Genomic DNA, 13,786 nt, shown 5'->3' with positions numbered 1-13,786 from the left:
AAAAATAAAGTCTGACACTGTTTCCACAGTTTCCCCATCTATTTCCCATGAAGTGATGGAACCAGATGCCATGATCTTTGTTTTCTGAATGATGAGCTTTAAGCCAACTTATTAACCTCTTAAGTGTCATATCATATGCAAATATTTTCTTCCATTCAGTATGTTGTCATTTTGTTGATGATTTTCCTTGCTGTGGAAAAGCTTTTAAGTTTAATTAGGTCCCACTTAGAGTTGGGGCCATGCCTCCATTTTGTCAGTAATGCCTAACGTGGCTCCCAACACCACTTGTTTATTTTTGCTTTTATTTCCTTTGCTTTAGCAGATAGATCCCCTCCCAGGGCTGAAAGGAGACTTCCAAAGTTGGGTTTCTAACTTACTGTGACCCATCCAAGATACCACTCATGATTGTCTTTTGTTGTCCTCCGCCTCCTACGCTGTCTGGTCTGGCAGAATAAGAGGATGGTGAGATCCTGCATAAAAGCACTGTGATTCCAGGCATTAGCTAGCCTGAGGAACCAGCAGGGATGCTGCAGTGGAAAGAGGCCTCTCGCATCTGATCCAGGATCAGTATCAGCTTTGCTTCTTACTAAGTGATCTTAGATAATTTATTTACCCTGTCAGATCTCAGTTTTATTACTCAGCAAACAAAGCATCAGATTTTCCCTCCAACATCTGTCAAAGGGAGAGCAAAGGACAAGATGATTTTTGTATTATTTGGACCAAGATGCCTTGTGCTTACCCTAGCCTGGGTTCCCTAGAAGCAGAGCTAGCGAGGACTCTCATGAAAGTGACAGTGAGAGAATGTCCAGAGGAAGAACCTGTATAGGAGGCAAGGGAAGCAGGATAGAGAAGGAGAAGTTCACAGATGTGATTTCAACTCAAATTACATCTCAGCCTTTGTTCTGTGAAGAGTACTGGAGCATGAGTGGATCATAGAATTGTCCCACATTAAGGGGTGTTCCTAGTTCCACCTCTTGGTTCCCAGATCCATGCATTCTAATAGTGGGAACCCAGCAACGTGTAGTAGATATTGGTTGGTAATATGTCCAGAAGGATAGTGGACTCACTTGCTGGTATCTCGAGCTGGCACTTCAGCTACATCTTCAAGTGTTTTTTTCATCACTCTACCAGGCCAGCAACTTCTCAGTGGTGTATTATGTGGTGTGATCATTGAGTCTACATGCATGGATATGTACACATGTAGATGTGAACCTCACTCCTGGTGCCAAATGCCTTAGGTCAGGTTTCCTAAGCACAGGGATTCTTGTGTAGATGGTTTTTGAGGAAGGACTTTCCAAAAAGATTTGTAAGGAGGTGAGGGAGAAGATTAGGGCAGGTGAAGGAGGTAAGCAGAGAGATGGCTTCAGTTGAAGCCTATTTCAGCATGACTTCTAAGGAGGCTCTGGAACTGAATGGCTCCATAAGATTTCCTACCCTGAGGTGAGGGATCTGTGCTTTTGAATCCCAGTATTGCTCAGTCATTGGTCTTGAGCCACCCCTGTGGACAGCATTTCCAGAGGAGGTGGTCCCACTAGCTGAGAACAACTTCCTAGAGAAATGTCCATCTATGAGCTCTTAGCATCCCACACTCACATAAGCTGGGTGGGGCCCCAACAGTTGACTCTACCATATCTTGTAACTGTCTATGAAAGGCTTGAATTAACTTGAAAATTGTCACCATCAGTAAACTTGATGTTACCCCGTCCAAACTTCCAAATCTGGAAAATCTAGCCAACTGTCAGATTCTGGTATGTCTACTCTTTCTCTGCAACTTCTGTCCACTGAGTCAATGTATTTGTTGGATCTTGACTATGGCAGACAGCATGCTATGATTTGTGTGTATGAAAATGTCAGAAAATCTTGCTCTTATAAGGACTCTATTCCCAGCATTTTATAGACAGCATTAGCTAAGATTTTACACAGCAACTCGTCTCATAGTCTACTGTAGTCACAAACCCATTCATTGGAACAGGGCATTGAATCTTATAGCCACCAGATGTTTCCATATCCCTGCCTATGATGTCTGTCTCTATCAGCTTCCTATTCTGATCATTCTGGATGATCTGACTTTTCTTCTGAGGCTGACACTGCTGATGAAATCAGCCCAAGTAGTCATCAGAGCAGCTTACATTTGGGGGCACTTTAAGCATGCTAAGTATAATATTTAAAATGAAAAACAGTTTTCATCTGTTCTAGAAACTACCATACAATAAAGCTTCTCCAAAAGTTGTCTATTTCAAATACGTGAGGGTACTTTTTACAATGCAGGGTTTTGAGGCCCTTGCTTCAGTATTACTTAATCAGGATCTATAGGGTTGAGACGGCTTCCCTGGTGGCTCAGACTGTAAAGCACCTACCTGCAATGAGAGAGAACTGGGTTCAGTCCCTGGGTTGGAAATATCCCCTGGAGGAGGGCATGACAACCCACTCCAGGATTCTTGCCTGGGGAATCCCCATGGACAGAGGAGCCAGGTGGGCTACAGTCCATGGGGCCGTAAAGAGTCTGAAAGAACTGAGTGACTGAGCACAGCACAGCATGTGGGGTTGAGAACTCTGCATGTTTAATCACTCCCTGAAATTCTGTACACTAGAGTAACTTACTAGAAAGTAATTTATACTTTCCTTTTAGTGACATGACAAAGAATAAATGCAAGTGATTTATTTGGAAGGTATGGGGAGGGGCAGAGGGATGAAGTGATCCAGGGGATACAGTCAACAGTGGATGTTTTAAGCTAGTTATCACTGTGGGTGGCTGAAATCTCAGAAATGGTAGCACGCATCTCTCAGGATTAATCAAGAATGGCAGAGAGTGGGGATATAAATACCCCAGCTCCCTTACCTCTCAGTTGGGTAAGGCCTGCTTCTGGCTTAGTGGTCAGTCCCTAGTATGTCCAGCCTGCCATATATGTCCCTGCAGAGCATTCATCTGAAAATAGTTGAGATGCAGATACTAGAAGCTGCAAGCGGGTTGGAACACAATGCTTCAGTAAATTCTTAGGGATAATAATGTCTGCCTCCCTTTCTTCCCATTTTATTCCAGAGAAAATGCCAGTGCTTCTGGACTGACTCTGTTTATACTTATGAGTATCATATGGGCAGTAAAATCTAGTTTAAAGGGGGATGAGATCAAGAGGACTTGTCTTGAAGTAGTCTTGGCATAGCAAGCAACCTGTCTTGTTTTAGGTGCTATGCTTCCTCAATAAGGCCTAAGGGCAGGAGGACTCTGAGAAGGTGGTAGGGGGTAAAACCTACCCCCCTGCCCCACCTTGAGGCTATGGCTGTATTCCTGCTGCCTATAGATAGGATTCTTGAAGTTCCTACCTTACGATCATACATGTAAGTGGTAAAGTCAGGATGCAAACATAAATCCATCTGATGTGAAAACCCATAGCACAATTACTGTTTATGAAATATTATACCCTAGAGCTGTGGTTCTCAACCATGGTAGGGGTGGTAACTATGTTCCCCAGGGGACATTTGGTAATGGTTGGAGGTATTTTGGGTTATCACAACTTGGAGGGTTGTTGCTGGCATTTGTTGGGGCTGTTCTGTGCATTATAGGATGTTTACCTCTACCCCAGATAATTCTTTGGTGAGTAAAGTGTCCATGGTATGAGGTCAAGAAAGTCTTCTCTAAAGGTTAAGGTCATGGGTCTTGGCCCTATTACTTATTAGCAAGGCTATTTAAGTAGCCTAAAGTCCATAGCCCAAATTAGTCCCCCAAAAGTTAACATTTGTAAAGCATCGAGTTGTCTTTCAGCTCACCTGAGTAGTCAAGTCAACCTCTCGTGAGGGAAGGGGTACTCAACTAAGATACTTTGTCACCATTAACACTTTGACAAATTTAGATGTAAGGCAAGAGTGGCAGCAGAAAGAAGAGAATATATATTTTGAACACTTTGCATTTCAAGTTCACTTGACCACGCCTTGATGTCAGTGCTTAGCAAGAAGGTGATACATTAGGAAAGGCAGTTGCATCTCGACGATGTTGCCACCTCCCATCTCACAGGATTTGCTGGAGTCCAGCAGGCCTCTGGAAACTTTTCACCATTCATTGCCATAGCACAGCCTAGAAAGGACATGACAGTCTCCCCAAAATAAAAAGCCATGGATTTTGTTAAAATACAAAACAGTTGGTGATGACTTATCAGCCTAAACACCCAAAAGTCTTTTCAACAGATGGATTACATCAGATTCTGTAAACATTGTAATTGTTTGGCAGGATTACTGCTTACACTGAAAAATGTAATTTGCAATGATACAAACGACATATATTCCCCCAATGCACAGAGCAACACAGTTTATGCTGTAAATGAGGTCCCATCATATGCCTTCTGCACAGTGCTCATTAGCTCATCAAATCCAGAATTAAACAGCAATTATCTCCAATGTCTCAGACTGCTGTTTCTGCCATTTTGCTCTTTCATGGGAGCTTAAGAAATGAAATAAAGCACATCCCCTGTCCCTTTCTTCCCTGCATATTCAGAGACCCTGGAAAGCAGCCAAGTGACACAGTGCTATAATGAAATCAGCCTTTTTGGTAAAATATCTGTTCTGCCCACACCTAATTAAGAGATAAGCATCCTGTAGTTTAGGCAGTTTCACAGTCATTGCCCAAGGAAATTTACAAAGATGCTAGTCTAGCTTACAAGGAACTTTTCTCAGATGATTGTTCTGGGAACGAATCAGAGGGCTTAGGAAAAGAAGCATCTTAACTTACTCTATAAAAATGGGAGGCGGCTGAAATTATGTATTTTATTGATAAAATCAAGAAGGGAAGAAATTGCAAGGAAATCAGACTCAGGCACATTGCCAGTAGGAGGAAGACAGGCAAACCCAGACCTGCGGAAAGGTCAAGGCTCACGGAAGAGTCCTCCAGTTGAGACTTCATAACAGTGGGTTTATCATGTTGATAACTGAAGGCTTCCTCTCTGCCAGGCACTAGGCTAAACTTGTCATTCCTAGATTGAGGCCTAAATGATTTAAAAATGAGGGCATTAAAGCTTTGAATCCAGCTCTGACTGGGCAATTTATCAAACTTAAGTTTAGAAATGTGAACAACCTGTCTCAGTACAGGGTCAGTGGCTCAAACTTTGTCAAGACTATTTTTGACAAATCTTCAAAGAGATCACTGATGTTTCTAAAGCTCACGTAGCCCACTAGTAAGAAATTGTTTTCTTTTCCCTGAATGCTCAGAATAGAGGAATGGAGAAGAGGTGCAGTCTGGGAGGAAAACAAAGTATGTTAGTTAAAAATAAAGTCATCTTGAAATATTTTCTTAAAAACATTCTCTCTCCAATTCTGAAAGAGTACACTGCCAAACTTTGTCTTAACATGATAGTGATTACTTTGGATTGAATTTATGCTTTGTGCTTTTCTTAGCTTGCTTTGTTTGTTTTTTACTTTAAACCTTAGAATTGGGTATTTTTATAAACAGATAACACTCAAGAAAGTGTGTGTAGTGGCTGCAACTTTCTTTGGATGAGCAAAAAGTATTCTGTAACATTTTAGTAACTTATAACGTGTTCAAAAATTGTACATGTGCCAAACTTGTAAGTCACAGGTCAGTGAATTAAAGCAACATAAAAATCTTTTTTGATAGATGAAGATATCAGCAGGCCAGGAGATCCTTTCATGCCTCCTATTAGATCACTGACTATTTGTTTCACCTTATAACCACTTTCCTGATTTCTAGACTGTCGAGTGCAGCCCAAGTTTAAGTTTTGTGTAGACAGCATTTTTTGCTCAGCATTGCTTAATTAATTCGTGTTTCATGTAACTACAGTGCACTCATTTTCACTATTGTATAGCATTCCACATAAAAATTCAAGATACTCAGTTAAATTTGAATTTCAAAAAAAGTCCAAGTGTTTTAATATGTACATATACTATTGTGCATGTTAAAATATGTTTAAATTTCAAGCAACTAAAAAATTTAAATGTTCATCCTTATTTTATCTGGCAATCCTAATTTTACAATACACATTTTTTTTCTAATGCTCTACTTTTGAAGTGTTTTAGCTTTTAGCAACTATGTATGTTGCCAAGAGCATTCTTATATATGTCTTTTAAGATTTTAAAGCAAGTTCTTCCTTTTTAAATACATGAGTATATGCTTTTAATAAAAATGTGATCAAATTATTATATCAAACTTTTGCATACTCTGAATGTTAAATATTTTTGTTGGAGGGGTAGTATTCCTTCAGGCCGCTGGAAATTAAGTTTTAGTAAAAATATGGTTTGTTTTGTTGGTTACTTATATACTCAATTGCAGTTCTAGAGAAATACTCTGCAGAGTTTAAAGAACAGTAGAGAAAAATGAAAAGGTAGCTGTGGAACAGCAAAATAGAATCAATCTGAGATTTGCCTTAAGATCATTTCTCAGTTTAGTTTAGTTGCTCAGTTGTGTCTGACTCTTTGTCACCCCATGGACTACAGCGTGCCAGGCTTCCCTGTCCATCACCAACTCCCAGAGCTTGCTCAAACTCATGTCCATTAAGTCAGTGATGCCATCCAACCATCTCATCCTCTGTTGTTGCCTTCTCTTCCCACCTTCAATCTTTCCCAGCATCAGGGTCTTTTCTAGTGGTCAATTCTTTGGATCAGGTGGCCAAAGTATTGGAGTTTCAGCTTCAGTCCTTCCAATGACTATTCAGGACTGATTTCCTCTAGGATTGACTGGTTGGATCTCCTTGCAGTCCACGGGACTCTCAAGAGTCTTCTGCAACACCACATTTCAACAGCATCAATTCTTCGGCGCTCAACTTTCTTTATGGTCCAACTCTCGCATCCATACATGACTACTGGAAAAAACCATAGCTTTGACTAGATGGACCTTTGTAAGCAAAGTAATGTTAGAGAACATAAACTAACATCATTGGAAGTATATTCCCAAGGAAGTAGGGATGGAGAGCAAGAAGCAGGGGAGAGAGGAAGGAAAAGAATCAAAAGTGGGGCAGTACTGAGCTGGCCAAGGCTTCTCAAGGAAACTTTGCAGCAAGTGGCTTAATTCACAGGAGAGGTCCCTAGAGACAGTAGATCCACTGAATCTGGTTGACGAGTTGTGTGTGGGGAGTACAAGTCATTCTTTCACCTTTTCTATGATGTAGGATCTCACAATAAAATATTAGGTAAAATTATGTGAAAGCAAAGAAAATCAATAGAGGGTAGTTTTCTTAGTTGTATGATTATTCATATGGCCACAGTTGGTTTTGTTGAAAAGACTATTCGTTACTGTGTGGTGCTTCTGTCAAAACTCTAATTGCAATTAAGTGTGAGCCTAAATCTAGGACCTCTGGTTTCATTGACCTATTTTTGTTGATCTTTATGATAGTATTTCCCTTCTCCAGGGGATCTTCCCAACCCAGGGATTGAACCCACCCCTCATTGTGGGTGGATTTTTTTTACCAACTAAGCCACAAGGGAAGCCCAAGATTACTGGAGTGAGTAGCCTATCCCTTCTCCAAGCAGATCTTCCAGACCTGGGAATCCAGCCTGGCTCTCCTGCATTGCAGGTGGATTCTTTATCAACTGAGCTATGAGGGAAGCCCCAAAGTCTTCCCTGGTGGTACAGACGGTAGAGAGTCTGCCTGAAGTGCGGAAGACCCAGGTTCAATCCCTGGGTCGGGAAGATCCCCTAGAGAAGGAAATGGAAACCCACTCCAGTATTCTTACCTGGAAAATCTCATGGATGGAGGAGTCCATGGGGTCTCAAAGAGTCGGACACAACTGAACGACTTCATTTCATGCTAATGTTTGAGTCCTCAGCTTCACAATCATGGTAGCCATGAAAAATAGCAGCCTAGGATTGGTGGGGCAAAAGGGGCTTGATGCTCCCTGAAAAGCTCAGTTTCTAGAGAACAGTCTATTTGGCAAGACCTGGACTTTGATCTGACCCAGAGCTTATTCTTTGCAAATAAGCTGCCTTTTCCCTAGGGCATTTGTCAAGAACAATTGGCAGCTATCATTTAATATCACATGGCCTGAGGTGGTAAAAAACAGTGGGTGCAGATAAGCTGACCAACAAACTTAAAAGGGAAATTTATTCATTCAAATCTTCCCTGGTGGTGCAGACAGTAAAGAGTATGTCTGCAGTGCAGAAGACCTAGGTTTGATCCCTGGGTTGGGACGATCCCGTGGAGAAGGAAATGGCTACCATGCCAGTATTCTTGCCTGGAAAATTGCATGGACAGAGGAGCCTGGCAGGCTATATATAGTCCATGGGGTCGCAAAAGACCTGGACACGATTGAGTGACTTTTCACTTCACTTCAGCCTAACCAAGAGGATTGTTCAGTGGCCACACATGTAAAGTGATGGTTCCTCCATTTAACATGCATGGTAAAAAAACAAAAGCAAAACCAAAAACAAAACAGAGGAATTTAAACTGCAGAATCATGGACTTTATCCTAGATGCACTGACTGAGAATCTCCGAGAATTGAGTCCAGGAATCTGTGTCATCTTGACTGTTCAGAAGTCTGACTCTCTTCAATAGGACAAATATGGCACAGTGGTACAGATGGGGCATGTAAAGTGTTTTTTTTTTTTTTTTTAAATGGAACCATAAGTCTCCATTATGATTTCTTAGTCTATGAAATATGGGCAAAAGAATTTTGTTGTAACAGAACTGATGAGAAAGATGAGGAAGACTCAGATGATTTCTGCTCAGAATATAGTGAGGCACTTACATGGCTTGTGCAGACTGCTAGCAAATAGGTAGAGGATAAAGCTATATCAATCCCCAGACACACAAAACAATTCAGGTAGGGAGCAGTGTTTGAAATTATGGTAAAAATTACCATAGGGCAATGAATAGATTCCTGGCTGGCCATGTTAATCTGTTGCTCTGTAAAAAGCAATAAAATGCTCCCCTGAGATAGTAGTTACTGAAAATAACTACCTTTGAAGGTCTTGGTTCTTAGCATCAGGGTCACCTGCATGTTCCATGTCTGACTTACCATTAAAGTTTATAATTTGAAACTAAGGACTAATCTGATATGAAGAGTTGATTTGTTGGAAAAGGCCTTGTTGTTGGAAAAAATTGAAGGCAGAGGAGAAGGGGGCAACAGGATGAGATGCTTGGATGCCATCACTGACTCAATGAGCAAACTCCAGGAGGTGGTGAATGTCAGGGAAGCCTGGCATGCTGCAGTCCATGGGGTCACAAAGAGTTGGACATGATTTAGTGACTGAACAACAACAATCTGATTAAGAGCTAGGGAGGCAGGTTAGGTTTGGTGGGCCTAGTCACTTGTTTTTAGTTGGCTTTATTTTTTTTAGTATAAATTTATTTTAATTGGAGGCTAATTACTTTACAATATTGTATTGGTTTTGCCATACATCAACATGAATCCACCATGGGTGTACATGTGTTCCCCATTCTGAACCCCCCTCCTACCTCCTTCCCCATACCATCCCTCTGGGTCATCCCAGTGCACAAGCCCTGAGCATCTTGTATCATGCATCAAACCTGGACTGGCGATTCATTTCACATATGATATTATACATGTTTCAATGCCATTCTCCCAAATCATCCCACCCTCACCCTCTCCCACAGAGTCCAAAAACTGTTCTATACATCTATGTCTCTTTTGCTGTCTCACATACAGGGTTATCGTTACCATCTTTCTAAATTCCATATATATGCATTAGTATACTGTATTGCTGGGAGAAATATCAATAACCTCAGATATGCAGATGACACCAGCCTTATGGCAGAAAGTGAAGAGGAACTAAAAAGCCTCTTGATGCAAGTGAAAGAGGAGAGTGAAAAAGTTGGCTTAAAGCTCAACATTCAGAAAACGAAGCTCAACATTCATGGCATCTGGTCCCATCACTTCATGGGAAATAGATGGCGAAACAGTGGAAACGATGGCAGACTTTTATCTTTTTGGGCTCCAAAATCACTGCAGATGGTGACTGCAGCCATGAAATTAAAAGACGCTTACTCCTTGGAAGGAAAGTTATGACCAGCCTAGAGAGCATATTGAAAAGCAGAGACATTCCTTTGCTAACAAAGCTCCATCTAGTCAAGGCTATGGTTTTTCCAGTGGTCATGTATGGATGTGAGAGTTGGACTGTGAAGAAAGCTGAGCACCAAAGAATGAATGGTTTTGAACTGTGGTGTTGGAGAAGACTCTTGAGAGTCCCTTGGACTGCAAGGAGATCCAACCAGTCCATTCTGAAGGAGATCAGCCCTGGGATTCCTTTGGAGGGAATGATGCTGAAGCTGCAACTCCAGTACTTTGGCCAGCTCATGCAAAGAGTTGACTCATTGGAAAAGACTCTGATGCTGGGAGGGATTGGGGGCAGGAGGAGAAGGGGACGACAGAGGATGAGATGGCTTGATGGCATCACTGACTTGATGGACGTGAGTCTGAGTGAACTCTGAGAGTTGGTGATGGACAGGGAGGCCTGGAGTGCTACGGTTCATGGGGTCGCAAAGAGTCGGACACAACTGAGCGACTGAACTGAACTGATACTGTATTGGTGTTTTTTCTTTCTGGCTTCCTTCACTCTGTATAATAGGCTCCAGTTTCATCCACCTCATTAGAACTGATTCAAATGTATTCTTTTTAATAGCTGAGTAATACTCCATTGTGTATATGTACCACAGCTTTCTTATCCATTCGTCTGCTGATGGACATCTAGGTTGCTTCCATGTCCTGGCTATTATAAACAGTGCTGCGATGAACATTGGGGTACACGTGTCTCTTTCAATTCTGGTTTCCTCAGTGTGTAGGCCCAGCAGTGGGATTGCTGGGTCATAAGGCAGTTCTATTTCCAGTTTTTTAAGGAATCTCCACACTGTTCTCCATAGCAGCTGTACTAGTTTGCATTCCCACCAACAGTGTAAGAGGGTTCCCTTTTCTCCACACCTTCTCCAGCATTTATTGCTTGTAGACTTTTGGATCGCAGCCATTCTGACTGGCGTGAAATGGTACCTCATAGTGGTTTTGATTTGCATTTCTCTGATAATGAGTGATGTTGAGCATCTTTTCATGTGTTTGTTAGCCATCTGTATGTCTTCTTTGGAGAAATGTCTGTTTAGTTCTTTGGTCCATTTTTTGACTGGGTCGTTTATTTTTCTGGAATTGAGCTGTTAATTGGTTTTAAACTCTCACTAGCTCCCTTATAGATAGGCACTATTACTCTACTGACCTAAAGTTGTTTTCAGGAACTTGGAGCTAGATCTTGCTCAGTTCAGACCTGTTGAGAACACCAACCATTCATCTGGGCCCATGTGTCTGACAAATGACCTTTTGATGTCCGAGGCTGAAAACTCCACTTTCATAACTTCAGTTGAGAAAGTGGTAGCCTTAGCATTTCTATGAGGAGCCACAAAGTTTTACTATGCTTCCAGAGCCCACTGATTGCCTGGCTTTTCCTTCCTGCAGTCACCTTTCCCATGCCTCAGACCCCCATGCCTCTATCTCATCAATATTCTCTGTGTTTGGCTTGTCGTGTGTCCTGCAAATAAACCTTGTTCAATAACAGGTTTGGCAGGCTAGTCAACAGAAAACATCTAGACAGGACTTTTGTCTGTGGTTCATCAGTCCCTTGATGATACTGAGAGCCTGGCGACAAGTCCCAGAAGCCACAAGTGGGCATCATTTGTCCCAGGGACCATCCCTGAGATTTCCCCACTGCAGAGCCACTGACCTTTGGTGGATAGTTTTGCTTTATAGTCGAGAAATGGTCTCTGTGTTTAGAAGACTTCTCGTGGGTAAGTAACCTCATTAAAATGTGCCTGTGCCAAAACTGTCTAATAATCTGGTTAAGATTGTACAGTAGAGCCCCACCTTCATGAGGTTTTAGTCAGGCTAAGAGTCCAGACCCTTGTAGAGTCCCAAGGTTGGGATGATGGTAGAGGCCCACCCCCTGTGAGACACACTATGAAAGCTGGGGGCTGCTGAGGGTTTCAAACCTGGGTCAGAGTAATGGAGTTTTAGACTTGTTTACCTATATTTTTCTATGTCTGATAGCCAATTCTTAAAAAAATAAGACTACTTAAGGGCTCAGTTTCTTGGTGACTGTAGAAAAACTCCCTTAGGAATTAAACTTATGAGGGTCTTTTGACTCTAAAGAAGAAGTATTCCCTCCAATCTCTTGGGATGTTCCCAAGTGACTGTGGAATTTATGGAAGTGTTGGGGCACCTGCCTGTGATGTGAAACAACCTCATAGGAACTCATAGGGACTCATTTTTAAGAGAACAATCCTTCTGGGCCTTCATTATTCACAGAGAAGCAGTTGGCATCAACAGCTCCTCTGGGGCTTACTCTCCTGAACTCTGTTGGCGCTGGATAATTTCTGCAAATACTACCAAGGCAGACCCTTACAAAGACTTTATTTGCTGAGACCATGTGGGAAAAAGCCCTGCAAAATGGGAAATGTTAATTCCATTCCCTCTTGTAGCCCTCTAGGTTGCATTTTCCAAAATTGGGTAACATTTAGCTATGAACCCATAAAAAGAAAAAAAGATGTTTTGGTGACACCCCTCTGGCCAGAATATTTTTTAAACTCTGGGAAAAACATGGCCTAAAAATGGGTCCTTAAATTACAGTTTTATAGTTAGATTTTGTAAATGGGAAAAAAAATGGGATGAAACATCTTATGTTCAACTTTATTGTTCTTCTACTGGAATAGAAGAGAGAACATGTAAGGTTATGGTTCAAGAAAGAAAGGCAAAAAAAAAAAAAAAAAAAGCCCCATTTTGCCTGATTCTAATGAAAAGCAGGATAACTTGCTGTTAATTCAGCTGAACCCTCCAACTGCTCCTCCTCTACCTTCATATGGTGGCCCCACTGTTTTCTGTCATCAGCATGTGAGCCACAACCCCAGACTTGGGATCCTCAGTCCCTGAAGGGTCAAGAAATAGGAACAGTCTCCCTCTCACCCTCATCCAGGTGCTCAGTTTGGCTCAGGAGTTACCTAAAATCATAAGCGATATCCATTAAGGCAAGTCCCAGTGGAAGTATGAACTCTGAGTCTGGACAGCTCATTGGTTTGGGTCCATTCCTCTTTTTCAAATTTGGATTTATTGAATGGGAAAAATATGCAAACTTATTGAGATGACCCAAAAAGAACAAATATCTTTTCTACCCACAATTCAACATGGGCAGATGTTAGGAATTTTTAAAATCCTCTCCTTATTTCAGAAGAATGTAGAATGGTACTGGAAAAAACTAGGAGGGAGGCAGATTGGCTTCATGCAAATACCTCTGGCTACCTGGAGCAGACTGTGGCAGGCACAGCTATAACAAGGGGTTGTAATTGAGATGTGAATGATGGAGGTAGACAAAAACTTGAACATTTACGAGACTGCATTCTTGCAGGGCTACGAAACAGGTACCCCAAATAGAGAAACCCTATAAAATACAAAAGGAAAATAAAAACCAAAGGAGGAGACTTCAGAGTTTCTTGAAAGATTCTTTGAGGCCTGTAGGCAACACACAGATATACACCCTGAGACAGAGAACTTCAAGATGATGTTCAATGATCTAAGTGCCCCCAAAATAGAGAGGGAGTTACACAAGGGAGAAAGGGCTTTGGGGAAACTGGTGCTGAAGCTCCAATACTTTGGCCACCTGATGCAAAGAGTGAACTCACTAGAAAAGACCCTGATGCTGGGAAAGATTGAGGGCCAGAGGAGAAGGGGTGACAGAGAATGAGATGGTTGGATGGCATTACTGACTCAATGGACATGCATTTGAGCAAACTTGGGGAGGTAGTGAAGGACAGGGAAGACTGGTGTGCTGCAGTCCACGGGGTCGCAATTAGTCAGATA

The sequence above is a fragment of the Bubalus kerabau genome, chromosome 6 (genome assembly GCF_029407905.1).
Source record: "Bubalus kerabau isolate K-KA32 ecotype Philippines breed swamp buffalo chromosome 6, PCC_UOA_SB_1v2, whole genome shotgun sequence".
In the NCBI taxonomy this organism is placed as follows: Eukaryota; Metazoa; Chordata; class Mammalia; order Artiodactyla; family Bovidae; genus Bubalus; species Bubalus kerabau.
This window is presented reverse-complemented; position numbering follows the sequence as displayed.